Source organism: Panulirus ornatus, chromosome 58, assembly GCF_036320965.1.
Source record: "Panulirus ornatus isolate Po-2019 chromosome 58, ASM3632096v1, whole genome shotgun sequence".
NCBI classification, from domain to species: Eukaryota; Metazoa; Arthropoda; class Malacostraca; order Decapoda; family Palinuridae; genus Panulirus; species Panulirus ornatus.
Window position 1 is genome coordinate 10,349,184 of NC_092281.1, and position 26,775 is coordinate 10,375,958.

Sequence of the window (26,775 nt, forward strand, 5' to 3'; positions counted from 1 at the left end):
ACACACACACACACACACACACACACACTTAAGTCCAACAGACAGTCCCTGCCACCCCTTGTTGAGGGAATGACCCGTTTAATGTCATATTCGTTGTTGTGGTCAGAGGGAGTGAACGACAGGCGGGTAAAACTCGTAGAATCGTTTAAGATCTTCCTAACATCCCAATTATGTCTTGACGGTTATAATTAACACGTTTATGAGTACGAATTATCTTACGTGAGGATGTGACGAGTGGATCGCCCCAACAGCCACGGTGTAAACTGAAGGAGGAACCTATTCTCAACACCACTACTACTGCTACTGTAGTTCACAGGGGAAATAACATAATTGCCAAGAACTCTGACCTTTTATAGATATGATCATTAGTTGTGTATTTTAACTGAATTATTCGGTATATGCTCGTATGAATAATCAAGTAACATTAATAATTCTGAATAGCTGTAGCGTACATAATCACCTTCATCAGTTGCGCCACAGTAATTTAGTAAATCTTCATATATATATATACATATATATATATATATATATATATATATATATATATATATATATATATATATATATATATATATATATATATATATACATTTTTTTTATTTGCTTTGTCGCTATCTCCCGCGTTTGCGAGGTAGCGCAAGGAAACAGACGAAAGAAATGGCCCAACCCACATATATACAATTTTCATGTGATGTGTAGACAAACGGAAAAGATTTCCCCATTAATAACTATTGTTCAAATAACGCCATTCGTTATAATGATACGAGAAAAAGAAAACGAAGTTCTCGCCCTTTATCTCAACAGATTCATGTCTAGTTATCATCTTGATTTCCTATGCCAGACGGAATATATTCTCGCTGTTATGATTAGAAAACTCAACATAAAGTGTGGGATTTGTTACCTAAGAGACTGTGTATGTATGTGTGTATGTATGTGTGTGTGTGTGTGTGTGTGTGTGTGTGTGTGTGTGTGTGTGTGTGTGTGTGTGTGTGTGTGTGTGTGTGTGTGGTACGGTGTGAACAGGTCTACAGATTAATCCTACTTAACAAAATTGTGTCATCACTGTGACCTGACCTGAGATGGCAGGTGTTGACCTCCGGTGATCCTTGACCTCTCTCGCCTCATTTCCACAACATTAACACCACCCTTCAACTCCCCAGTTCCCGTATGAGGCTCAACAAAATCATAGTATTGATATCTACTTCATACGACGACACATTGAATGCTGAATAAATGTATTGTGAATATATATATATATATATATATATATATATATATATATATATATATATATATATATATATATATATATATATATATATATATATATATATATATATATATATATATATATATATATATATATATATATATATATATATGTATATATATATATATATATATATATATATATATATATATATATATATATATATATATATATATATATATATATATATATATATATATATATATATATATATATATATATATAAATATATATATATATATACTTATTTATCTGGCTATCTATCTGCACCTATCTATTTGTGTCTGTGCGCGTGTGAGAGTGTGTGTATGTGTGTGTGTGTGTGTATGTGTGTGTGTGTGTGGAGGAGGGGGGAGGGGAGTGTGGTAAGAGAGGAGTGGCCTGGTCGGTTGCCAGGTCAGGTGAGGTCATCCTATGACCCACCCTGCCGTCTTATTCCAGGCCACGTGAGGTCACATCTAGCCATGTGTGGTAGTACCCTCACATGTGGACACGTTACAGGTGAGTACATGTACGTATCTTGATGTATGTGGATTATATGGGCTGTGAGCAACTTAACTGTGATGTGATGTTTATTGTACAGTGTGTTGGTTATAATGTCATGTATTCAACATATATCATCTTCCACATGAAAGAAATATGTATCCATGTATATACATATGCATATATTCATTGAAAAATTTCTCTAATTGCATGTGTGTGTGTGTGTGTGTGTGTGTGTGTGTGTGTGTGTGTGTGTGTGTGTGGGTTGGTGGGTGATGAAGACACGTGGATGAGTGTCATTTCCTCTGGAAAAGTGACGTGTTTCACTTGACTTAATGCATTGCATAAATCTTCCCCATCTCGAGGCACCAGCTCAGCTCCCTCCAGCTCTCACTCGCTAGCTCTTCCTTTAGTTATACCAACTCTTCCACTTGGCAAAAATCACAAGCAGCCCAGCTCAGCAAGCACACACGTTTTTTTTCTGTCATTACCTGATATATCGTATTCATTTATCTACGTGCAAAATTCTGGATTCAGTTAGTTGATTGCTTGTTAGCTTAATGATTCATATTTATTGAGATTATCCGTCAGTCTCTTGCTTATCTTGTGTTTTTCCATTTACAAATGAACTCACATTTTTCTCTCCTGTTATCATCTCTTTTCTAATCGTCTCTTGACATATAACTTCAACCTAAGATGAACGAGAACATATTCGTCTTCATAAAGAACATTGGCAAGGAATGATATGAACACAATTTGTTCTCATGTCTCCAAGATCATGTGAACTCTATTAGGTCTAACGTCTCAAGGTGAACATATGAACACCATTAGACCTAACGTCTCCAGGACCACATGGCCAACATTAGACCTAACGTCTCCAGGACCACATGGCCAACATGAGACCTAACGTCTCCAGGACCACATGGCCAACATGAGACCTAACGTCTCTAGGACCACATGGCCAACATGAGACCTAACGTCTCCAGGACCACATGGCCAACATGAGACCTAACGTCTCCAGGACCACATGGCCAACATGAGACCCAGCGTCTCAGGAACCATTATCAGCGGATGGTATAGACTTGAGGACCATCCAGACTTAATGACAAGTACCACAGGTCAGCTGGTGTTCACCTTCATGACCAGGAACAGTTCAACGTCTGTCATTTACGATCACGTGTTCAGTTTATTCATATACATTTTTCCTACCCAGTTGCGACTGAATGACTTTCCACGCTTCATGTCCATATAACACATAGATCACGGATGTAGAGTTAAGGAGAGTTGGCATCTCATGTGGGACTTCCTCGTGGCCTGTTGCCACTACCTTAACCCTGAACAACCAGTGGTGGCTGGTGTTACCTGGTGGAGACAATGTGATTGGTTCTTACACTCGAGGACAGAGACCTCACTCTCCTCCCCTCCGCCCAGGTGACCCCAGGTGGAGACAATGTGATTGGTTCATACTCTCGAGGTGTGAGACCTCACTCTCCTCCCCTCCGCCCAGATGACCCCATAGTTAACGGTGGTTGACCCTCTCAGTCTTCACAGTTGCTGGTGGACAGTTGACCACGACCGACCATCCTCGTCACTCACCACTGCTGGTTGGAAGATCTTCACTACGAGCGGCCAGCCATTATCGTCCCTTCCAGCCAACACGACCAGAAGGATGACGCCATCTACTAACTCGTGTATAGAGGCGGTTGTTAATACAACCAAGAGGACGACGGATCTTAGCAAGGCAATGACGTCCTCACAACTGCTACTCCTACAACTGTGTTTCGTCGTGGTAATTCTGGGGATCCTTTCCATTCACGTGGTTCTCCTCCTACGTGACAGACGTTATCGGAGGGTAAGTTATACATATGTTGTTATCATAACTGTGAGTGTGTGTGTCTTCTGCAGGTAATTTGATGCAAACTCTTGAGTCTACTGGTTACATCCTTATCTACGACATTAGTCCATAAGTTCCTGTTCTCTCCCACTACCACAAACAGCCTCGTTGAGACCCAAGTGGTCTGTTGCTGCTTGAATATAGTTGTATTTAGTTGTGTATTGCACAGTGGATGTGATGTAACTGAACTCAGTCATGTAATCACTCAGTCTTTCCAATCAATCACCACCGATCATGGTACCAGTAAAACAGGATAAAGTCAATCTTGTGAACATTTTCTTTACTATTTTTATTGTAAGATCTTCAGTATGGTTTTTGTATTGTCATCTCTTGATTTATCACTAGGAGCAGTAAAGACTGAAAGACATCATTTATCACATGTCAGTACATATGATTTTACCAGCATCTAAGTTTTTCACGTAAGTTGTTATAAGATATATGCCTTAAGTTACTTGTATGAGGATGAACTAAGGTCTTTGTTGTCTTGTGGTTTACAGAGGAGACGGGAAATGACGTCAGTGGCTGTACCATCATACACCACCTTTGAAGAAACCCCGATCTACGAATACTATCCAGCACCATTCTAACTCTGTCCTCATTGGAACAGGTGGAGTCATATTCCCATGTAATTTGCCATTCCCAGTGATATCTTGTGGAAAATGAAAATATACTGAGTATTGGGAAAAAAAAAGAACTTTTCTTAACCCTGAAATGATCATAGTAATTCCTGTTCGTTATAAGGCAAACGAATGTTTACTTAAACGCATGTTCATCTTAAGCGGCATCACAGTTATGTACTCCTCCCTTGGCAATACTGCAGGAATGAGAGGCTGCAGTGTGTAAAGTATTCATGTTCTTGATAGTTCATCCACTCCTACAACACTGTTGGTGTACATTACCACCATCTCCAACACTGTCCCTCCACCATCCTACAACACTGTTGGTGTACATTACCACCATCTCCGACACTGTCCCTCCACCATCCTACAACACAGTTGATGTACATTACCACCATCTCCGACACTGTCCGTCCACCATCCTACAACACTGTTGGTGTACATTACCACCATCTCCAACACTGTCCCTCCACCATCCTACAACACTGTTGGTGTACATTACCACCATCTCCGACACTGTCCCTCCACCATCCTACAACACTGTTGATGTACATTACCACCGTCTCCGACACTCCCTCCACCATCCCTCCACCATCTCCGACACTGTCCCTCCAACACACAACGTCGCTGGTCTGGTCTCCACCTACTGAGGTTCAGTTATCCTCCTCCCTGCGATAGTGTCATGATACTGAACCCTTTCAAATAGTCTCTGAACATACGTTGTTCCTATTCCAACACCTTTAATATCTCCCCCAACAGTATTTCTCATATTAATGGCAACATAGCCACGGGCGAAGATAGAGCTATATGTTCCCACTTAAAGAGTTTGTATCACTGAGTCAAGGGTCACGTCAAAAGTCACACCATATTTAGACTTAGTGGTCGTACTGTTGTGCTCAAGGGTCGTATCGTCTTGTTCAAGGGTCGTACCGTCGTGCTCAAGGGTCGTGTTATCGTGTTCAATCATGCAATGTCACAACAATTATCAGGTCATGCTGATCCATGCCAGGTCATACCAGGTCATGCTCAATCACACCAGGACATGTTAGACCATGCCAGGTCATGGTAGGTCATCCTAGACCATGCCAGATCACATAGAATGAAGACTATAGACCTCGTGGTCACGCTGAGTCATCTCAAGTTAGGTTGAGGTCATTATAGGTCATGTGAGATCAAGCAGGTCCCGCTGGGTCAGAGTAGGATGCATCAGGTCACAGTAGGCCACACTGGCTCCCGGTGGGTTACGCGCAGGCTCCATGAATCTTCCTCATTTATATTCTACACTGTATGCTGCCGGCTCCTCGCTTCTCGTGTCACCGATTCTTCGTCCTCCAAAATATCTGATTCTTCGTCCTCCAAATATCTGATTCTTAGTCCTCCAAATATCTGATTCTTCGTCCTCCAAACATCTGATTCTTCGTCTCCCAAATATCTGATTCTTCGTCCCCCGAATATCTGATTCTTCGTCCTCCAAATATCTGATTCTTCGTCCTCCAAATATCTGATTCTTCGTCCTCCAAATATCGCAATCACTCCAGCCTGGCCGGTCTTCATCTCGTGCCCGAATTCCATACTCCATCTTCCATATCTTTTAGACCTTCTCACTTGACCTTTGTAAGTTACCTACCACCATAACCTTTAACCTCTGTTATCTGACCTTTGTGCTCTATCTGGCGTCACTGTTGACCTTTTATTTCTCTCTCGATCCCTTTAGTGCCTTATCTTCGACCTTATTCAGTCTTCCGTCACCTTGTATGACCTCCTGACTTCCATGATCCACCAAACTCCACTGCTGACCCATACTTGCTTAATTCTGTAATCAATTATCAGCTTGATTTTTGTAATCATTGATTAATCACGTTTAACCTTACATGTGTGACATACGTACTTAATCACTTGAGGGAAACGCTACGACCTTTGAGCCAGACTGTACAATCCATATCTTTAACGATATGATCTTTGACCCAAGGTCGGACTATTTCCCTATCCCAACCACAGTTATTGTCCAATTTAGACTACCCTTCCCTCACCTCTGACCTTGACCTTCTATTCCCTGTAAGCGCTCTTCCATCGTGTGATTCGTGGAGCGTTCCTCTCGCCAACCCGGGTTAACAAATGGCCCTCAAGATCTATCGGTACATTTCACGCTACAGTGAGGCAGTAGATTGTATCTTGCTCCTCCAATAGCAGACTCTGGCTGGAGTTTAAGTCTCCTGTACACCTACGCAGGGGTATGAGTCTCGGCATTTCCAGGGGAAGTTTATATATATATATATAATGTATCTGATACTGAAAGGTCATTCATTAGGCTCTCAGAACGTTCACAAGTCTATAGTGTACTGTAGTAGGGTTTGTATAACGACAATGAATGTCGGGTATAGCGTTCTGACGCTGCGTGAGAGACTAACGTCTAAGTATTATATATATATATATATATATATATATATATATATATATATATATATATATATATATATATATATATATATATATATATATATATATATATATATATATATATATATATCCTCAGTTTCAACACCCACTGCAAGTACCCACTTTAACCACCCACTATAGCTGCCCACCTTCACCACCCACTACAATTACCCACTTTAACCACCCACTACAGATGCCCACTTCCGCCGCCCACTACAATTTCCCCTACCCACCAACCGCTGCTCAAGCCACCACTTTCTGTGGACCAAAACAAACAGCAGTATTTGGAGAAGCGAAGTTTTCCGATATTTTCCGTTATTTACCCACAATCGAGGCGGAAGGAACGAGCCAAGAGCTAACAACATTTCCTTCAGCAAGTCTGAAACCCAACACGAGAGACGAACTTGCACGAAACACAATTGAATTTCCTCGTGAGCCAAACTCACGTATCTTGAGATTCTTAAAATAGAAGAAAGAAATGTGAGTTACTTATATCCTTACGCTCATAATTACCTTTATATATATATATATATATATATATATATATATATATATATATATATATATATATATATATATATATATTTTTTTTTTTTTTTTTTTCATACTATTCGCCATTTCCCGCGATAGCGAGGTAGCGTTAAGAACAGAGGACTGGGCCTTTGAGGGAATATCCTCACCTGACCCCCTTCTCTCTTCCTTCTTTTGGAAAAAAAAAAAAGAAAAACGAGAGGGGAGGATTTCCAGCCCCCCGCTCCCTTCCCTTTTAGTCGCCATCTACGACACGCAGGGAATACGTGGGAAGTATTCTTTCTCCCCTATCCCCAGGGATATATATATATATATATATATATATATATATATATATATATATATATATATATATATATATATATATATATATATATATATATATATATATATATATAATGATGATAATAGCAAAGCACACATCTCTGCTGATAGTAGTTTTCAAGATTCTTAAATGAAACTCGTTATCAATTGATGGAATTATTCTTTAATTTAGATGTGTTATGACAACGGTGCAAATAACGACAGAATCTCTTGTTTTCCTCACCGTGTCAACTCTGGCACTCCTGTTGCGTTATTGTCATTTCTGTACGTCCTCATCTTTTCCCCCAGTATGTCCTTTGTTTTCGCCAGTGTGATATACTGGTTGGGATGACGTGTTTGTTGTGCAATACGGGGGAAGGTGGGGGCGCTATTATAACACACGTCTGACCTCATCTACTTTCTACTTTCTCTATATTGTCGTATCATTGTTCAAACCTTTTCATACTCTCTGTATTTATTGTTCCCCCCCTCACCCTTCCTCCTCTCCCCTTCCCTCTTTTATCATGTGCCAACCTCGGAGTCTGAACTCACCATCAGATCTGTGTGGTTACTGAGGAAAAAAACAGAGGCTTTCATAGCAGGATTTGTATGTGTGGCGATGTAAAAGAAATCTTAGGCGTACGCGCGCGCACACACACACACACACACACACACACACACACACACATTGAGAGGAAAGGAGGGAAAGAGAGAGAGGAAGGCCTTTTGTATACACCAGAGCTTAATCTACCAACTTTAGGAAGTCAACACTTGACCTTACAACGTTACATTGGTTTGTTTATCCGCAAATTTGTCTGTCATACAAAACATTATTTTTCCGAGTCTCTCCCCCCTGGTGAGTGCCAGTGAGAGTTGTAGGACTGGAGAGCCCCATCTCTCCCCCTGGTGAGTGCCAGTGAGAGTTGTAAGGTTGGAGAGCCCCATCTCTCTCTCTCTCCCCCTGGTGAGTGCCAGTGAGAGTTGTAGGACTGGAGAGCCCCTTCTCTCTCTCCCCTGGTGAGTGCCAGTGAGAGTTGTAGGACTGGAGAGCCCCTTCTCTCTCCCCCCTGGTGAGTGCCAGGGAGAGTTGTAAGATTGGAGAGCCCTATCTCTCTGTCCCCTGGTGAGTGCCAGTGAGAGCTGTAGGACTGGAGAGCCCCTTCTCTCTTTCCCCTGGTGAGTGCCAGTGAGAGTCGTAAGGCACAAGTGACTAATGAAAGATATTAGGATTCGTGTGAGACGTTGAACATCCTCCCGAAGGAGAAACATGAAGGTCAGGACGACCACTGAGGGAACCTGCCTACCTTAGGTGCTGCCTCACCACCTGACAAGGTGACAGAAGCCTTGCTTCACCACCTGACAAGGTGACAGGAGCCTTGCTTCACCACCTGACAAGGTGACAGGAGCCTTGCTTCACCACCTGACAAGGTGACAGGAGCCTTGCTTCACCACCTGACAAGGTGACAGGAGCCTTGCTTCACCACCTGACAAGGTGACAGGGGCTTCCCCTCGACAGCTGACAGAGTAACAGAAAGCAGGCAGTGGTAAAGATGGTTCACATGAATATAAAGTAAACTCATAACAAGAAACAATATCGACGGTAGAAACTATTTTCCTCAAACAGAGAAATGAATAAATCATATATTCCACCTAAATTTGTTTCCCTTGCAGGAAAATCTCTAAGCAGAATGCATTTCCAGGAAAATATTTTGTTGAGATAAGAAGAAGGTAAATTCGCATCAAAACTTCAGCCAGACTTTCGTAGCTTCCAGTGGTGTCTCTTAATGACCCAGATAATGAGGGTACAGTGCCACCCTGAGCTGCCTCCCAGTATTATAATTACTGCCTTGTTCTCTCCTCGTCACACACTATCCTCGACACACAGTAACTCTTGTGCTTCTCTGGAACAATACCTCGGCTTCCAGTGTTGCTACAACGTGTTTGAACAAACAAAAACTGCAACATTATTGTTTAACCTTTTTGTCAGCGTCATTAGGAGTTTCTGGAGGTCATAATGAGTCTCATTTTCGTCAGAGATTGTCTTAATGATTGTCATCTTGGCCCAGGGTTGTCTTAAACTAACATTTATGTTCTTATTAAACTTCGTGTAAGTTACTGTGGCGAAATTAGATGTAGATTTGGACAGTTAAAGGATCACCAAGATATTACATTCTCTCTCTCTCTCTCTCTCTCTCTCTCTCTCTCTCTCTCTCTCTCTCTCTCTCTCTCTCTCTCTCTCTCTCTCTCTCTCTCTCTCTCTCTCTCTCTCTCTCTCTCTCTCTCTCTCTCTCTCTCTCTCTCTCTCTCTCTCTCTCTCTCTCTCTTTCTCTCTCTCTCTGGAAAGACAGACAGATAGGCAATTAGATAACGTTTGTCCTAAATAAGCATCATGTGCAAGTTTTCATTATGAGACAGGAAATAAAATCTTTGCTCAGAATTTAATACGAATCGCTAAATATTCATTCGTATTTACAGATGAAAGAAAATGGGAAGGCTGGATATTCCGTTGCTTGATATATTGCAACCAGGATGCCTCTATATGAAGTCTGGGTCCCCATTTTCTGACAAAATGTTGCACTGAGAACTCCTTTGTCCTGCGTGTGACAAAACTATATCTTTTCTCTTGCTTCCTCTCTCCCTCTCTTTGATGTCCTCTTACGATATCGGTTTGTGAAGGAGAGATGGGGGAAGGCTGGGAGATGATGGTCTCTCTCTATACTCAGTATGAAATGATGTTTTCAGATTTCTCTCCAGAAGAGACTGGATAGTTCCAGCCTCGAGCTCCCTAGGTGACACATGGTACTGAATAGTTCCAGCCTCCAGCTCTCCTCCAGGCGGCGCAAGAGTGCTGGTGGTCAGGCGGGACTGGAAGACGCACTGGAGCCGTAAAGTTAGAGATGAAATCTCTTGATGAGCTCAATAAACTTGAGGATGTGATTAGACATCTAGAGTCAAACAGTCCAAGGGAAATTGAAATTCTCAGGAAGGAAATGATCCCTGGGTATGACTGCATTATTTTTCTTCTCTCTTTGAGGGGTTTACATGGAGTTCTGAGACGAGGAGACCACGGTGTACAACCTGTAGACCCGGGGGTAAGGTATGTTTCTCTTGGCCATCAACAACACGTCTGAGAGTGGAGGCGCAACCGGAACCATCGTGTGACACGAACAGTAGTTTAACTCCACTGAACAAGAGGTAATCCTTCACACTTGGGTCGGGTGGGGCTTGGAAATGCTGCAGGAGTTGGCTCACGAGAAGCAAGAGCTGGTCCGCGCCTGGGTCTCATGAAAGGGACATGAGGAACTGCACACAGGAATAGTATATGCAAATGTCGGTCGTTGTGAAAGTGAGGAGAAGGGATGAGCGCATTGCGGGAGGCATAAGCACCAGACCAGAAGACACCGTCTTCAGAAGGATAACTGTGTAGTGTCGCTGGTGTTCCTCCCAGACATCACTAAACCAAGAGCAACTGTTATAAAGGTGATGGTTAAGTCGACCACGTCCCATAGACTCATCTCTTACCTAGAAACGAGAACTTACAGGAAATATCATCTTCAATTTTCTAGGCACTTCAGTACCTTCAGCTTATTCGGACAAAAATAGACCCGTTGTAAAACTATTCATGAGAGGATGGAAAACTTTCAGAAAGACATAACGAAAGGAAGTGAGTCGTGCAGGGCCCTCAGAACACAGCCGAAGAAGGAGGCGAAGTCTGAGACGTGTGGCCCATAAACGTGGAAACTGTTGATGGAAACACGAGAGCCTCACTCAAGACGAGGGAGACACACCCGCCAACACCGGTTTTAAAACTAGATGGATTTTAGTTACGATACAGGAAAGTACTGACGAATTACTGGTTAAGAAGGAGAGTTGTAGACGAGCGGAACCAAGATATTACCACCATAGTAAAGACACTGGAAAGCCTGAAGACCAGGTTGATGTATATAAATATGTATATAAATGTATATAGATGTATATGAATTTATATAGATGTATATGGATGTATATAGATGTTCTAACGACAGGGAGTAAGGAGGAGCTGTCTTGAGTGGGCCAGAAGGTCTAGTGTAGTTTCCTCTCATTCTTATGATCTTATTGTAAACCAGAGGACGATGTAGTGTGTGGCAGAGACCAAGCTGTGGTATGTGGCAGAGGAGACCAAGCTGTGGTGTGTGGCAGAGGAGATCAAGCTGTGGTGTGTGGCACAGGAGATCAAGCTGTGGTGTGTGACAGAGAAGACCAAGCTGTGGTGTGTGGCAGAGACCAAGCTGTGGTGTGTGGCACAGCAGACCAAGCTGTGGTGTGTGGCAGAGGAGACCAAGCTGTGGTGTGTGGCACAGGGGAGCAATTCCATTTTCTGTTCCCCTCCTCGTCCTTCTCCTCCTCCTCTTCCCTGATGATAGAGAGGCTCTGGCTCGGTAAATTGATGTTCTTTATATTCAATCGACGTTTCGTCCATCATTATTTGGGGCCGAGTCTATTTTCATTTTAACATAACGACTCTGATAGACTGTGTTGGATTTTTCCTTTCCCACCTCATATTTTTTCCCATGGCCAAGCTAACGTGTCAATGAGACACAAATGAAGAAAAAGATAAATATTTTGGTATACGTAGGACTTTAATCTTTGCCATGAATTATATATAATTTTGGTTTCACTTGTTATCACTATAGAGAGATAACTATAGTCTGGTTGAGCCTGGGAGCGGCAACAGGCGCTGGTGCTAATGTTATTGGCTCTGTGTCTGACCAGGAGAGCTAAGTGGAAGCCTCCTGACCTCTGTAGATCTAGTGTGGTTTTTTCAAAGTACTACAGACGCCTCGTCCCATTTGTTGTGATGGTAGAGTATGTAACGCCACTTGAGTCCTGTAGAGGCACTTAGAGTGTCGTAGTGTACTGCTACTTGTGGTAAGTACTGTTACTCAGCTTACTTAGCTGTATTAAAGGTGAAGGATGATCAAAACCTTTTGCTAGAGATTTGACGGAAGTGTACAAACATTCTGAGGGATTCAGTGGATGCAAAAAAAGAGAAAAAAAAAATTCTGAACGATATGGTGGAGGTATAATCATTTTGAGAGATATGGCGGAAAAGTACAAAACTTTTGAGGGATTTGGCGGAAATTTACAACAGCCTGTAACAATATAGACTGATGCACCGTCTGCAGTGAGGTATCGTACCATCTGACCGTCAACAGTGAGGGACAGTACCGTCTAACTCGTTTGACTGTTGCACCTTCTGTGGTGAGGTGCAATACTGTCTGATTGTACCGTCTCAGCGCTGTACCATCTGTTATCATCAGCCAGAAGTTAGTGTCAGCGGAAGTTCCTGTATTTACGAGCGCGTCCTGAGGCTTCCAGCCAGATTGTTGGGACTGTAGAGGGTTTCTTGAAACTTCCAGTCAGTGTTGAGAACACCTGGACCACAGAAGGTTTCCTGAGGCTTCCAGTCAGAGCCCTTGGTCAGGTAGCTCCCTCCCTGCTCACTGGCCACACCCGCAGGTCCTACTGATGCCAACTCCAGCAGTGGCAGCAGGTCAAGAACTGAGATCAAGGAGATCAATAGTTTACCTTTTATTTATTCTTTATCTTTATCGACCGTCAGTACGATTTCGAGATGTGGTCAGTCAGCCGCATGGAAGGCTGGGTTAAACAGATATACATCTATTTTCCCCGTCTCGTCTTCTGACGCCATGAATAGAAACTGGCGATATGAAAATCGCAACAAAGGATATCCATGATGTCAGCTGTTTGTCCAAGACAGATGGATGTGTGTGTGTGTGTGTGTGTGTGTGTGTGTGTGTGTGTGTGTGTGTGTGTGTAGTCTTACGGTACGATATATCGCCACCCACCCCAGCTTCCTTTCTTCTCTAACACACCTTATTCAAAAACGGGGGAAGAAAAAATGAAAAAGATCTCACCAACCGTATTCAGGTCACGACGCACAACACCACTAAGATGACCAGCCTTGTGCAGAAGCAACTCGAGATCAGGAAGCAAGGAAGACATTCACAACTACTGAAAGGTTCTTAGGCGTCTCGCATAACTGGAGGTCATCCGATGCCTGGTCGATCGACCACGCTGAACCAGCCTACGAGCTGAGAACGAGACTGTGCCGAGCCATCATCATCCCTTGTGTCGCACTCCTACTCTCTCTCTCTCTCTCTCTCTCTCTCTCTCTCTCTCTCTCTCTCTCTCTCTCTCTCTCTCTCTCTCTCTCTCTCGCTTCGATCCTTCACCACCTGACTCCTCCTCCTCCTGCTTCCTCCTGAGTTCTTCAGTGCCTCCGGCGGGTCTTCCTGGCCCCCCTACGTCCTCCTGATCCTGGTTGTTCCTAGTGTATCTGGGACGCCCCCAGCACGCCCGCGCCAGGTTCCATCACTCACCCGCGCGCCCGCCCGCCTGTGCACACCCGTTGTCGTCCTCGCGAGCTGGGATGGCACGACCTTTGAGCACGATGGTACGACCCTTCAACACGATGGTACGACCCTTGAGCACGATGGTACGACCCTTCAACACGATGGTGCGACCCTTGAGCACGATGGTACGACCCTTGAGCACGATGGTACGACCCTGAACAAGGTGGTACTACCCTTGAGCACGATGGCACGACTCTTGAGCACGATAGAACGACCCCTGAACACCATGGTATGACCCTTGAGCACGACGGTACGGCCCTCATTAGTACGACCCTTGAGCAAGATACTACGACCCTTGAGGATGATAATACAACCCTAAGTACGAGAGTACGACCCTTGGAAATAATGACGTCGCTCTAACTCTATTCCTTTAGGATCAGGTCAAATATCAGGTCGTTAAAGTGAAGGATGATACAACTGTTCCCATGAGTCGTAACTCCACGTTCAAGGGACCTACCTAATCTACCGTCATGCTCGGGTCGTACTTTCGTGCTCAAGAGTCGTCTGTCGTTTTCAACGGGATAAGCAATCTTCTTGTTGTTTTTACGACCTGCAACAGTGGAAACACTTTTTCTGTTGCAGCAGCTGGCTTATGTTCATGAGCTAAAATGCTCACTCCTCCCAGGGTAACGCAAACCAGGCATTTGTCTATCAGTTTTTGCTGCTTCATGGTCTCTCTCTCTCTCTCTCTCTCTCTCTCTCTCTCTCTCTCTCTCTCTCTCTCTCTCTCTCTCTCTCTCTCTCTCTCTCTCTCTCTCTCTCTCTCTCTCTCTCTCTCTCTCTCTCTCTCTCTCTCTCTATTCTCAGCTCGTGTAAGTAGGAAGTAAAGTTGTCGTACGATTTGTTTTACTGACGCTGCCATACACCATAGTGAAGTTGTGCAGTGGAAATCAAATTGTTGTGTTGGCCATAACTATTAACTCTTGAGTCAGTACCTTCTCTGAGTCCGTTCCTCGTCTCTAACTCTGGTCCTCGTCACGTTATATCGTCACCTTCATCATCGTCCTCGTCACGTTATATCGTCACCTTCATCATCGTCCTCGTCACGTTATATCGTCACCTTCATCATCGTCCTCGTCACGTTATATCGTCACCTTCATCATCGTCACGTTATATCGTCACCTTCATCCTCGTCCTCGTCACGTTATATCGTCACCTTCATCATCGTCACGTTATATCGTCACCTTCATCCTCGTCCTCGTCACGTTATATCGTCACCTTCATCATCGTCCTCGTCACGTTATATCGTCACCTTCATCATCGTCACGTTATATCGTCACCTTCATCATCGTCCTCGTCACGTTATATCGTCACCTTCATCATCGTCCTCGTCACGTCATATCGTCACCTTCATCCTCGTCACGTTATATCGTCACCTTCATCATCGTCCTCGTCACGTTATATCGTCACCTTCGTCATCGTCACGTTATATCGTCACCTTCATCATCGTCCTCGTCGTCACGTTATATCGTCACCTTCATCATCGTCACGTTATATCGTCACCTTCATCATCGTCCTCGTTGTCACGTTATATCGTCACCTTCATCCTCGTCATCGCACGTTATATCGTCACCTTCATCATCGTCCTCGTCACGTTATATCGTCACCTTCATCATCGTCACGTTATATCGTCACCTTCATCATCGTCCTCGTCGTCACGTTATATCGTCACCTTCATCATCGTCCTCGTCACGTTATATCGTCACCTTCATCCTCGTCACGTTATATCGTCACCTTCATCATCGTCCTCGTCGTCACGTTATATCGTCACCTTCATCATCGTCCTCGTTGTCACGTTATATCGTCACCTTCATCCTCGTCATCGCACGTTATATCGTCACCTTCATCATCGTCATCGTCACGTTATATCGTCACCTTCATCATCGTCACGTTATATCGTCACCTTCATCATCGTCCTCGTCGTCACATTATATCGTCACCTTCATCATCGTCCTCGTCACGTTATATCGTCACCTTCATCATCGTCATCGTCACGTTATATCGTCACCTTCATCATCGTCCTCGTCACGTTATATCGTCACCTTCATCATCGTCCTCGTCGTCACGTTATATCGTCACCTTCATCATCGTCCTCGTCGTCACGTTATATCGTCACCTTCATCCTCGTCCTCGTCACGTTATATCGTCACCTTCATCATCGTCCTCGTCACGTTATATCGTCACCTTCATCATCGTCACGTTATATCGTCACCTTCATCATCGTCACGTTATATCGTCACCTTCATCCTCGTCCTCGTCACGTTATATCGTCACCTTCATCATCGTCCTCGTCACGTTATATCGTCACCTTCATCATCGTCCTCGTCACGTTATATCGTCACCTTCATCATCGTCCTCGTCACGTTATATCGTCACCTTCATCATCGTCCTGGTCGTCATTTCGTCCATGTTCTCGTTGTCATCTTAACGTGTGAAGTAATCACATGATCAACGCCAGGTATCGTGTGTGCTGGCTTAGTGCTGCGTCTGGTGCTGAGGTCCGCGACTCATCATTCATAAGACGGTCGTGAAGTTGGACAGGAAAATTAGAATGTTGAAATTCCTGATGCGAGGGCAACTGTTGTTGATCTGAGGCAAGACGCCTCTGATACACGCCATCCACGAATGAAGGGAAGGAAAAAAAAAGGAGGATAAGATGCGTGACCTCTGACCTGACTATTGAAGTCAATGTCATCATATCCAACACAGGGTTGTATCTTCTTGCTCGAGGGATCTGATGTCTTCTATATACATAATCCTACAATCTGATACTGTTGACAACGTCCATCAGCAAATGGTTTACGTAATTGGACACTAAGGGTTGACGTGTTGTAATATATAGACTTCAAAGGGAACTTGAACAACATATGGATGAGACAGATGGTGTTGAAAGCCTCGACAATACACATGTCAAGCGTCGTGAAGGTAGACCTGAAGACTTCTGGAAACATATGATCTGTACAAGATGATAAAGTTAGTCACACAGTTGATAATATTTTCATGTTCTTTTGTGAGACACACACACACACACACACACACACACACACACACACACACACACACACATATATATATATATATGTGTGTGTGTGTGTGTATCAAATGTACATCTATTATATATGTTAAATGTTCTAAGTTTTATCGACTTTTGTACAAATTCATTTAAGTAATCTAAAACGTATCAAAGCAAGACATTCTATTCCACTATCATTAACAAGAATTAACTCTTACTTGATCTGGTTTGCAGCTATGAACCATCTGACTTACGGCCTGGACGAGATGGTTTTCGTCTTGGACGAAGTGATCAACTCGGCACACAATCCTTCGTCGTCAGCAGACGTTGCTCCAGGAGACGTGCAGTAGTTTCCACGACAGTTTAACGTAGAGGTAGGCAGGCATGCGGTGGGGACCTGGTGAAGCTGGAGGACATCGTGCCTCGTGTATAGGTAGCGAATAAATACAAAGATAAACAGAAATACTCGGGAAGACCGTTCAGCCAGCCCCGCAATATTGCCAAACTTTTCCACTTCTCCAGTGCCATCCAGGTTCCTCCAGTACTTGGCTCGCTAGGTTGTGGAAATGCAACTTAATAAAGTTGGATGTTGATAGCATCACTTTTGGTAAAAATTTGTGTGTGTGTGTGTGTGTGTGTGTGTGTGTGTGTGTGTGTGTGTGTGTGTGTGTGTGTGTGTGTGTCAGTGTAAATATGTATGCGTATGTGTTTACAGCAGTAGTTAACGAGGTGCGTACACTGAATCTAACAGGTTGTTTACGGCTAACTATCTCGTGTAGAGCATGAATGTCACTTCACCCTCAGACAATCCTTTCCTTGAGACATATTTACCTGAAGGTGTTGCGATCTTTCCAGCCGCAGTTCCAGGATATATTCACAGGAAGATGACCGTCCCCAGGAGATCTCTCCTCCAGCCAGTCTGGTGAACCATTTCCAGGAAATATTTAGTGGAAGACGATACTCCCTGGGGATCTTTCCAGCCAGGCTCTTGAGCCACAGTTCCAGAAAATATTCACTGGAAGATCATATTTCCAACAGATCTTTCCAGCCAGGTTGGAGTCCTAAGAAATAGTCGCTGGAAGACGATACTCTCCAGGTATTTCCAGACAGGTTGGTGAAGAATTTCCAGGAAATATTTACTTGGAGATGGAAGTGATACAGTTTAGGGATATGTCCAGCTAGGTTGATGAGCCACGTTTCCAGCACATGTGATTTCAGGTCACGAGTGTTGCCACAAGTCCAGCAGCTGTTGGTATGGTCGCGGGTGCTGATGGGGCTTCCATTCCAGACTTTGGAAAAGGTTTGACCTAACAGAGGCTGGAATGTTCTTACTCATAGAGAGGCTGGAATGTCATCAACAACAGGCAAATAGGAATATTATTATCCATTGACAGGCTGGAACATTCTTATCTATGGACAGAAAGGAATATTCTTATCCATAGACAGGCTGGAATATCATCAACAATAGGTAAATAGGAATATTCTTATCCATAGACAGGCTGGAACATTCTTATCTATGGACAGAAAGGAATATTCTTATCCATAGACAGGTTGGAATATTCTTCTCCATGAACAGAAAGGAATATTCCTATCCATGGATAGGCTGTAATATTCTTATCACGTTCGTCTGCGTGCCAGGATTTGAACATAAGTTGGAGAGAATTACCGTTGCTTGCAACATTTGAGCACACAGCTTATGATCTTTGTTTATGTATGGAGAGTTGAGAGGTTTCTTTTTCAAATAGCCTCCTATGACTTACTAGAGAGAGAGAGAGAGAGAGAGAGAGAGAGAGAGAGAGAGAGAGAGAGAGAGAGAGAGAGAGAGAGAGAGAGAGAGAGAGAGAGAGAGAGAGAGAGAGAGAGAGAGAGAGAGGAGAACCAGGCCCAAAACTGCTGACTCAGATTACCCAGTCCCCCCCAGGCATTAAAAAAGCCATTCCGATGCTCCTCTTCCGTCTCCCAGGCCCCTCCCCACGCCCCTCCTCAAGGCCCGATATCTTTAATGTCCTGATCGATTCTCAATAAGGAAACACATATATATCTTTCTTTCTTTCATAGATTCCTTTTCCAGATGGAGAGCACTTTCTGATGTGCGTGTGAGAGGGATATTTCTATTGATACTGGAGCCAAAGGGCTTATGGAAATCACTTCCCCAAATGGTCGACTACCCGATGGAGGTAATTCAGTCTGGCCACCGTCTATCATGTACTCTACAATAGAAGCTTTACGCACAATTGGTACATATGTCATGCTACATACAGATTTTTTCTTTCTTTTTTTCTTCTCACTCTTTTTCTTTTGTCTTCATATCTTCATTGAGGTCCCCGAGTCGATAAGGACTTCCGTCCCTGATTTGGACTAGTTATCATGGAAATGATCATGAAACATGAAATTAAATCCTTTTCTTTAAGGATTCATGATTTACTTTAGTTTCCTGGAGTGTTGTGATAACGTCAGGGGGTAGTATCATAGCTCGAGGCATTGTTGTGAGCTTTGGTTGTGTGGAGGTTGAGGGAAGCCTTATTACCATACATTATCTCTATTTGCATGAGAGAACGTGGAAGTACCTAGTAGTCTATGGGATTACGTGGGAGATTATGGGATATTCAGATAACAAAAAAAAGGTCTGTTGGCCCATATCTCTGTTGTGTGTTTTGGGCTTTAAATCTAAAGCAATCTGTTCCTGTTGTTGTTAATGGATGAAGCAAGGATAGAGCAGTATGAAGGTCTCTCACTCTCTCTCTCTCTCTCTCTCTCTCTCTCTCTCTCTCTCTCTCTCTCTCTCTCTCTCTCTCTCTCTCTCTCTCTCTCTCTCTCTCTCTCTCTCTCTCTCTCTCTCTCTCTCTCTCTCTCTCTCTCTCTCTCTCTCTCTCTCTCTCTCTCTCTCTCTCTCTCTCTCTCTCACCAACTTATCGAGCACCTCACACACACACACACACACACCTGTAACATCGAACCTTCTCCTTCGTGAAGGAAATTCCTCACCACATCGCCTCAAGTTGCTACTCCAGTTCAGCAATATCATTCCGTCTCTCAACCCTCCACTTGTTACCAAATTATCAGAAACGAATGACGGTCTTCAAAGGAGAAAGTCTGATTATGTTACACTGGTTGTTACTACTGTCACAGGGTGTTCGAGCTGCGTTACTTCTGTAATTGTAACGCTTCAAGAATCTTCCTTCCTTGAGGGTAAGTATATGTCCATGTTATACTCGGAGTCATCTTTTGTTACACCTATAAATTTCATTCCAGAAATGACGAGGTCTTCCCTCGCTGAAGAACAAGACGTTAGGTCAGACAGAAATATGGAAGCGTCGAGCGTCGCCTTCTTCTTCTTCTTCTTCAGTTGGGAACTCCTGCTGGCGGAGGGAAGAGCTTTGGTTGGGTCATTCATCTTCCGAAGTGTTGACAGGGGAGAGTGCTGGATATTTCTCCCGGGAGAGACTAGCCCAACGTCTTAAAGACCAGCCCATGTCACGCAGACCAGACCATATCTTGCAAGCCAGCCTGCGTCTTCCAGGCCAACCCATGTCTTGCAGACACTCGCGAAGACGTGTGTGTGTGTGTGTGTGTGTGTGTGTGTGTGTGTGTGTGTGTGTGTGTGTGTGTGTGTGTGTGTGTGTGTGTGTGTGTGTGTGAGTGCACCAGACTTCTCATCACCCATGAGATCTTCCTCATTTCACCGACCTCCGCGTCAGTCCGTGTGTCAATATATCTGTCACTCAGAATAATCATATATACCAATACGTCTATATTAGCTTAGTATATCTAGTGAAGTATATTCCTCTATTTTGTGTCTCCTAATTACACTGTAGCTGAAGTATACTGACGTGCCGATATCAGTTTCCGACCCCCGTCTACCATCCTAGACCCACGTGGAACAAAGTATGTCCCGATATGTCGATAACAGTGCTATACTCGGTTCAGGGCCACAGGAGCAACATAGTTCAGAACCCAACATATAACAATAGGATTCCGATATTTACCATCCACGTATAATACCTCTATAATTCCACGTGTACCAGGGCTTCACGCGGCAGAGTTGGTGGGTAATGAAACGTGGCTGGACGACACCGTAGACTTTGTTATGCTTCTCGCGCGCGCGCTCGCGAGCGAGAGAACTACATAGACATTTAGAAAGAATACTTGACGCGTGGTTGAATTCAACCCCAGATGACCCATGAATATATTTCTATGTAGTTTGCAGGTGACACCTGAGGAGAATGAATAGTGTACTTCATCAAGCAAGACGTGTGGTGAGCGCTACTCGCCAGCCTTGCTCTTGTGGCTACATCTCATCGTACGCAGACGTAGGTGGGTAACTCTGTCTTGCCAATAGCTTCTACACGCCCAGACCCGGCAACTTGTGCTAATTGTGTAAATGTGAGCAACAGGTGAATCTCAAACTTACACAATAACAAAAGGGAATCAAGTTACCACCTGCAATGAATCAAGTTCTCGAAGGGGGAACTTAACGTAAACTTTGGCAAAGTCTGTCCGAGTTGAAGTTAACCCAAACGAGTCAGTCCTTCCTGCTACCAGCAGTCTGTTGACACTTCTTCGTCCCTGTAGAATGGGTGGTTGTGGTGTCTGTCTGTCTGTCTGTCTGTCTGTCTGTCTGTCTCTCAGTCCCTTTACCTGTTTGTCTGTCTCTCAGTCCCTTTACCTGTCTGTCTGTCTCTCAGTCCCTTTACCTCTCTGTCTTTCTCTCAGTCCCTTTACCTGTCTGTCTATCTCTCAGTCCCTTTACCTGTCTGTCTGTCTCTCAGTCCCTTTACCTGCCTGTCTGTCTCTCAGTCCCTTTACCTCTTTGTCTGTCTCTCAGTCCCTTTACCTGTCTGTCTGTCTCTCAGTCCCTTTACCTGTCTGTCTGTCTCTCGGTCCCTTTACCTGTCTGTCTGTCTCACAGTCCCTTTACCTGTCTGTCTGTCTCTCAGTCCCTTTACCTGTCTGTCTGTCTCTCAGTCCCTTTACCTGTTTGTCTTTCTCTCAGTCCCTTTAACTGTCTGTCTGTCTCTCAGTCCCTTTACCTGTCTGTCTTTCTCTCAGTCCCTTTACCTGTCTGTCTGTCTCTCAGTCCCTTTACCTGTCTGTCTGTCTCTCAGTCCCTTTACCTGTTTGTCTGTCTCTCAGTCCCTTTACCTGTCTGTCTGTCTCTCAGTCCCTTTACCTGTCTGTCTGTCTCTCAGTCCCTTTACCTGTCTGTCTGTCTCTCAGTCCCTTTACCTGTCTGTCTGTCTCTCAGTCCCTTTACCTGTCTGTCTGTCTCTCAGTCCCTTTACCTGTCTGTCTGTCTCTCAGTCCCTTTACCTGTCTGTCTGTCTCTCAGTCCCTTTACCTGTCTGTCTGTCTCTCAGTCCCTTTACCTGTCTGTCTGTAAGGGTCTCTTATTTTTCCTCACTTATTTCAAAGTTGTTACAGTTAGGTGGTACATTTGTTGACTAAATCTTTAATTTCTTGTTGTTGGCTTTAAGTGTTGCGAAGTGTTTTTGTTACTGTGTTTGCTGGTTATTATTGGTTCTTAAGGTATTCTGTTAGTTGATGAATGATGTCAAGTGACATTGCTAATTATGATTGCTTGTTATCATTGTTAGCTATGATTATCTTTTCACTGTTAGTTTTGATTATTTCTCATTTTGTTTATCATAGTCAATTTCATCACTGTCAACTAAGATCATTTTTCATATAATTGTTAATTACAATCATTTGTTATCATTGTTGGTTATGGTTTTTTATCATAACTCTTAGTCTGGGTTGATTAATGGATGATCTTGGTTATCAATACTTATTGATTTCTGTTGTTTGGTTATTGATGAGGATATTTCATTCTGTTTATTAATGCTGGTTATTAATGCTGCCCATTCTCTTTGGTCACTATTTTTTTCCTCTAATGGCAGGTTATAATTGATCCTTATTACTGGTCCTTCCTGCTCTATTGCACTTTCATACTTTTTACTAAGACTGGTAAATCCTTATTGATACTGGTTGTCATATCAATCGTAAATCATTATATAATTGTTATATCTAGTTATATCTAGTTATATCTAGTTAGCAGTGTTGGTTATTACCGGTGGGTATGTTAATGGTCACCGCTCTTGATATTGCTGTTAATTATACCTTGTTATTAAGCGTGAATGACTGAGCCATTAACTCTCTAGCTCTCGGAATCACCACAAAGTTGTGGGCAAAGCTTCGTCTTAAGTGTACAGGTGTATAGTTTCCCCAGGTTGTTATCATAACCTGTTGTAAGCCTTACATTTCTGGTAATCATACGATCGATGGTTCACAAATCCAGCGTCGTATAAGCCCTTCCAGGAGCGGTGTTTGATTAGCATTTCTGTAACGAGTTCTGGTGGTATGTATCTGACCTTGGTGAACTCCATGTGGCCTGGAAGTGGTGTTCCACGAAGCCTGTTGCCAGTGTTGCTCTTAGCCTGGAACTGGTGTTCTACGGAGTCTGGAACTGGTGTTCTACGGAGTCTGGAACTGGTGTTCTACGGAGTCTGGAACTGGTGTTGCTCTTAGCCTGGAACTGGTGTTCTACGGAGTCTGGAACTGGTGTTCTACGGAGTCTGGAATGTGCGTTGTACGGAGTCTGGAACTGGTGTTGCTCTTAGCCTGGAACTGGTGTTCTACGGAGTCTGGAATGTGCGTTGTACGGAGTCTGGAACTGGTGTTCTACGGAGCCTGGAACTGGTGTTCTACGGAGCCTGGAACTGGTGTTCTACGGAGTCTGGAACTGGTGTTCTACGGAGTCTGGAACTGGTGTTCTACGGAGTCTGGAACTGGTGTTCTACGGAGTCTGGAACTGGTGTTCTACGGAGTCTGGAACTGGTGTTCTACGGAGTCTGGAACTGGTGTTCTACGGAGTCTGGAACTGGTGTTGCTCTTAGCCTGGAACTGGTGTTCTACGGAGTCTGGAACTGGTGTTCTACGGAGTCTGGAACTGGTGTTGCTCTTAGCCTGGAACTGGTGTTCTACGGAGTCTGGAACTGGTGTTCTACGGAGTCTGGAACTGGTGTTGCTCTTAGCCTGGAACTGGTGTTCTACGGAGTCTGGAACTGGTGTTCTACGGAGTCTGGAACTGGTGTTCTACGGAGTCTGGAACTGGTGTTCTACGGAGTCTGGAACTGGTGTTCTACGGAGTCTGGAACTGGTGTTGCTCTTAGCCTGGAACTGGTGTTCTACGGAGTCTGGAACTGGTGTTCTACGGAGTCTGGAACTGGTGTTCTACGGAGTCTGGAACTGGTGTTCTACGGAGTCTGGAACTGGTGTTCTACGGAGTCTGGAACTGGTGTTCTACGGAGTCTGGAACTGGTGTTCTACGGAGTCTGGAACTGGTGTTCTACGGAGTCTGGAACTGGTGTTCTACGGAGTCTGGAACTGGTGTTCTACGGAGTCTGGAACTGGTGTTCTACGGAGTCTGGAACTGGTGTTCTACGGAGTCTGGAACTGGTGTTCTACGGAGTCTGGAACTGGTGTTCTACGGAGTCTGGAACTGGTGTTGCTCTTAGCCTGGAACTGGTGTTCTACGGAGTCTGGAACTGGTGTTGCTCTTAGCCTGGAACTGGTGTTCTACGGAGTCTGGAACTGGTGTTCTACGGAGTCTGGAACTGGTGTTCTACGGAGTCTGGAACTGGTGTTCTACGGAGTCTGGAACTGGTGTTCTACGGAGTCTGGAACTGGTGTTCTACGGAGTCTGGAACTGGTGTTCTACGGAGTCTGGAACTGGTGTTCTACGGAGTCTGGAACTGGTGTTCTACGGAGTCTGGAACTGGTGTTCTACGGAGTCTGGAACTGGTGTTCTACGGAGTCTGGAACTGGTGTTCTACGGAGTCTGGAACTGGTGTTCTACGGAGTCTGGAACTGGTGTTCTACGGAGTCTGGAACTGGTGTTCTACGGAGTCTGGAACTGGTGTTCTACGGAGTCTGGAACTGGTGTTCTACGGAGTCTGGAACTGGTGTTGCTCTTAGCCTGGAACTGGTGTTCTACGGAGTCTGGAACTGGTGTTGCTCTTAGCCTGGAACTGGTGTTCTACGGAGTCTGGAACTGGTGTTCTACGGAGTCTGGAACTGGTGTTCTACGGAGTCTGGAACTGGTGTTGCTCTTAGCCTGGAACTGGTGTTCTACGGAGTCTGGAACTGGTGTTCTACGGAGTCTGGAACTGGTGTTGCTCTTAGCCTGGAACTGGTGTTCTACGGAGTCTGGAACTGGTGTTCTACGGAGTCTGGAACTGGTGTTGCTCTTAGCCTGGAACTGGTGTTCTACGGAGTCTGGAACTGGTGTTCTACGGAGTCTGGAACTGGTGTTCTACGGAGTCTGGAACTGGTGTTGCTCTTAGCCTGGAACTGGTGTTCTACGGAGTCTGGAACTGGTGTTCTACGGAGTCTGGAACTGGTGTTCTACGGAGTCTGGAACTGGTGTTCTACGGAGTCTGGAACTGGTGTTCTACGGAGTCTGGAACTGGTGTTGCTCTTAGCCTGGAACTGGTGTTCTACGGAGTCTGGAACTGGTGTTCTACGGAGTCTGGAACTGGTGTTCTACGGAGTCTGGAACTGGTGTTCTACGGAGTCTGGAACTGGTGTTCTACGGAGTCTGGAACTGGTGTTCTACGGAGTCTGGAACTGGTGTTCTACGGAGTCTGGAACTGGTGTTCTACGGAGTCTGGAACTGGTGTTCTACGGAGTCTGGAACTGGTGTTCTACGGAGTCTGGAACTGGTGTTCTACGGAGTCTGGAACTGGTGTTCTACGGAGTCTGGAACTGGTGTTCTACGGAGTCTGGAACTGGTGTTGCTCTTAGCCTGGAACTGGTGTTCTACGGAGTCTGGAACTGGTGTTCTACGGAGTCTGGAACTGGTGTTCTACGGAGTCTGGAACTGGTGTTCTACGGAGTCTGGAACTGGTGTTCTACGGAGTCTGGAACTGGTGTTCTACGGAGTCTGGAACTGGTGTTCTACGGAGTCTGGAACTGGTGTTCTACGGAGTCTGGAACTGGTGTTCTACGGAGTCTGGAACTGGTGTTCTACGGAGTCTGGAACTGGTGTTGCTCTTAGCCTGGAACTGGTGTTCTACGGAGTCTGGAACTGGTGTTCTACGGAGTCTGGAACTGGTGTTCTACGGAGTCTGGAACTGGTGTTCTACGGAGTCTGGAACTGGTGTTCTACGGAGTCTGGAACTGGTGTTCTACGGAGTCTGGAACTGGTGTTCTACGGAGTCTGGAACTGGTGTTCTACGGAGTCTGGAACTGGTGTTCTACGGAGTCTGGAACTGGTGTTCTACGGAGTCTGGAACTGGTGTTCTACGGAGTCTGGAACTGGTGTTCTACGGAGTCTGGAACTGGTGTTCTACGGAGTCTGGAACTGGTGTTCTACGGAGTCTGGAACTGGTGTTCTACGGAGTCTGGAACTGGTGTTCTACGGAGTCTGGAACTGGTGTTCTACGGAGTCTGGAACTGGTGTTCTACGGAGTCTGGAACTGGTGTTCTACGGAGTCTGGAACTGGTGTTCTACGGAGTCTGGAACTGGTGTTCTACGGAGTCTGGAACTGGTGTTCTACGGAGTCTGGAACTGGTGTTCTACGGAGTCTGGAACTGGTGTTCTACGGAGTCTGGAACTGGTGTTCTACGGAGTCTGGAACTGGTGTTGCTCTTAGCCTGGAACTGGTGTTCTACGGAGTCTGGAACTGGTGTTGCTCTTAGCCTGGAACTGGTGTTCTACGGAGTCTGGAACTGGTGTTGCTCTTAGCCTGGAACTGGTGTTCTACGGAGTCTGGAACTGGTGTTCTACGGAGTCTGGAACTGGTGTTGCTCTT

General features: G+C 44.6%; 2 long non-coding RNA genes across 4 annotated transcripts; one reads left to right on the top strand and one right to left on the bottom strand.

Moving 5' to 3' along the window:
• The first annotated feature begins 1,756 nt into the window (after positions 1-1,756).
• Positions 1,757-4,341, top strand: LOC139766773 (uncharacterized). Of its 3 annotated transcripts, none has more exons than XR_011716946.1 (3): positions 1,757-1,771; positions 3,305-3,605; positions 4,145-4,341. It is a non-coding gene; the product is annotated as an uncharacterized lncRNA (long non-coding RNA). The 3 variants fall into 3 exon arrangements; XR_011716947.1 differs by having other exon boundaries at positions 1,767-1,781; XR_011716945.1 differs by lacking the exon at positions 1,757-1,771 and adding an exon at positions 3,104-3,118 and having other exon boundaries at positions 3,195-3,605.
• Positions 1,965-3,370, bottom strand: LOC139766774 (uncharacterized). The gene is made up of 2 exons (XR_011716948.1): positions 3,237-3,370; positions 1,965-3,160 (listed from the first exon to the last, which is right to left on the bottom strand). It is a non-coding gene; the product is annotated as an uncharacterized lncRNA (long non-coding RNA).
• Positions 4,342-26,775: the final 22,434 nt, after the last annotated feature.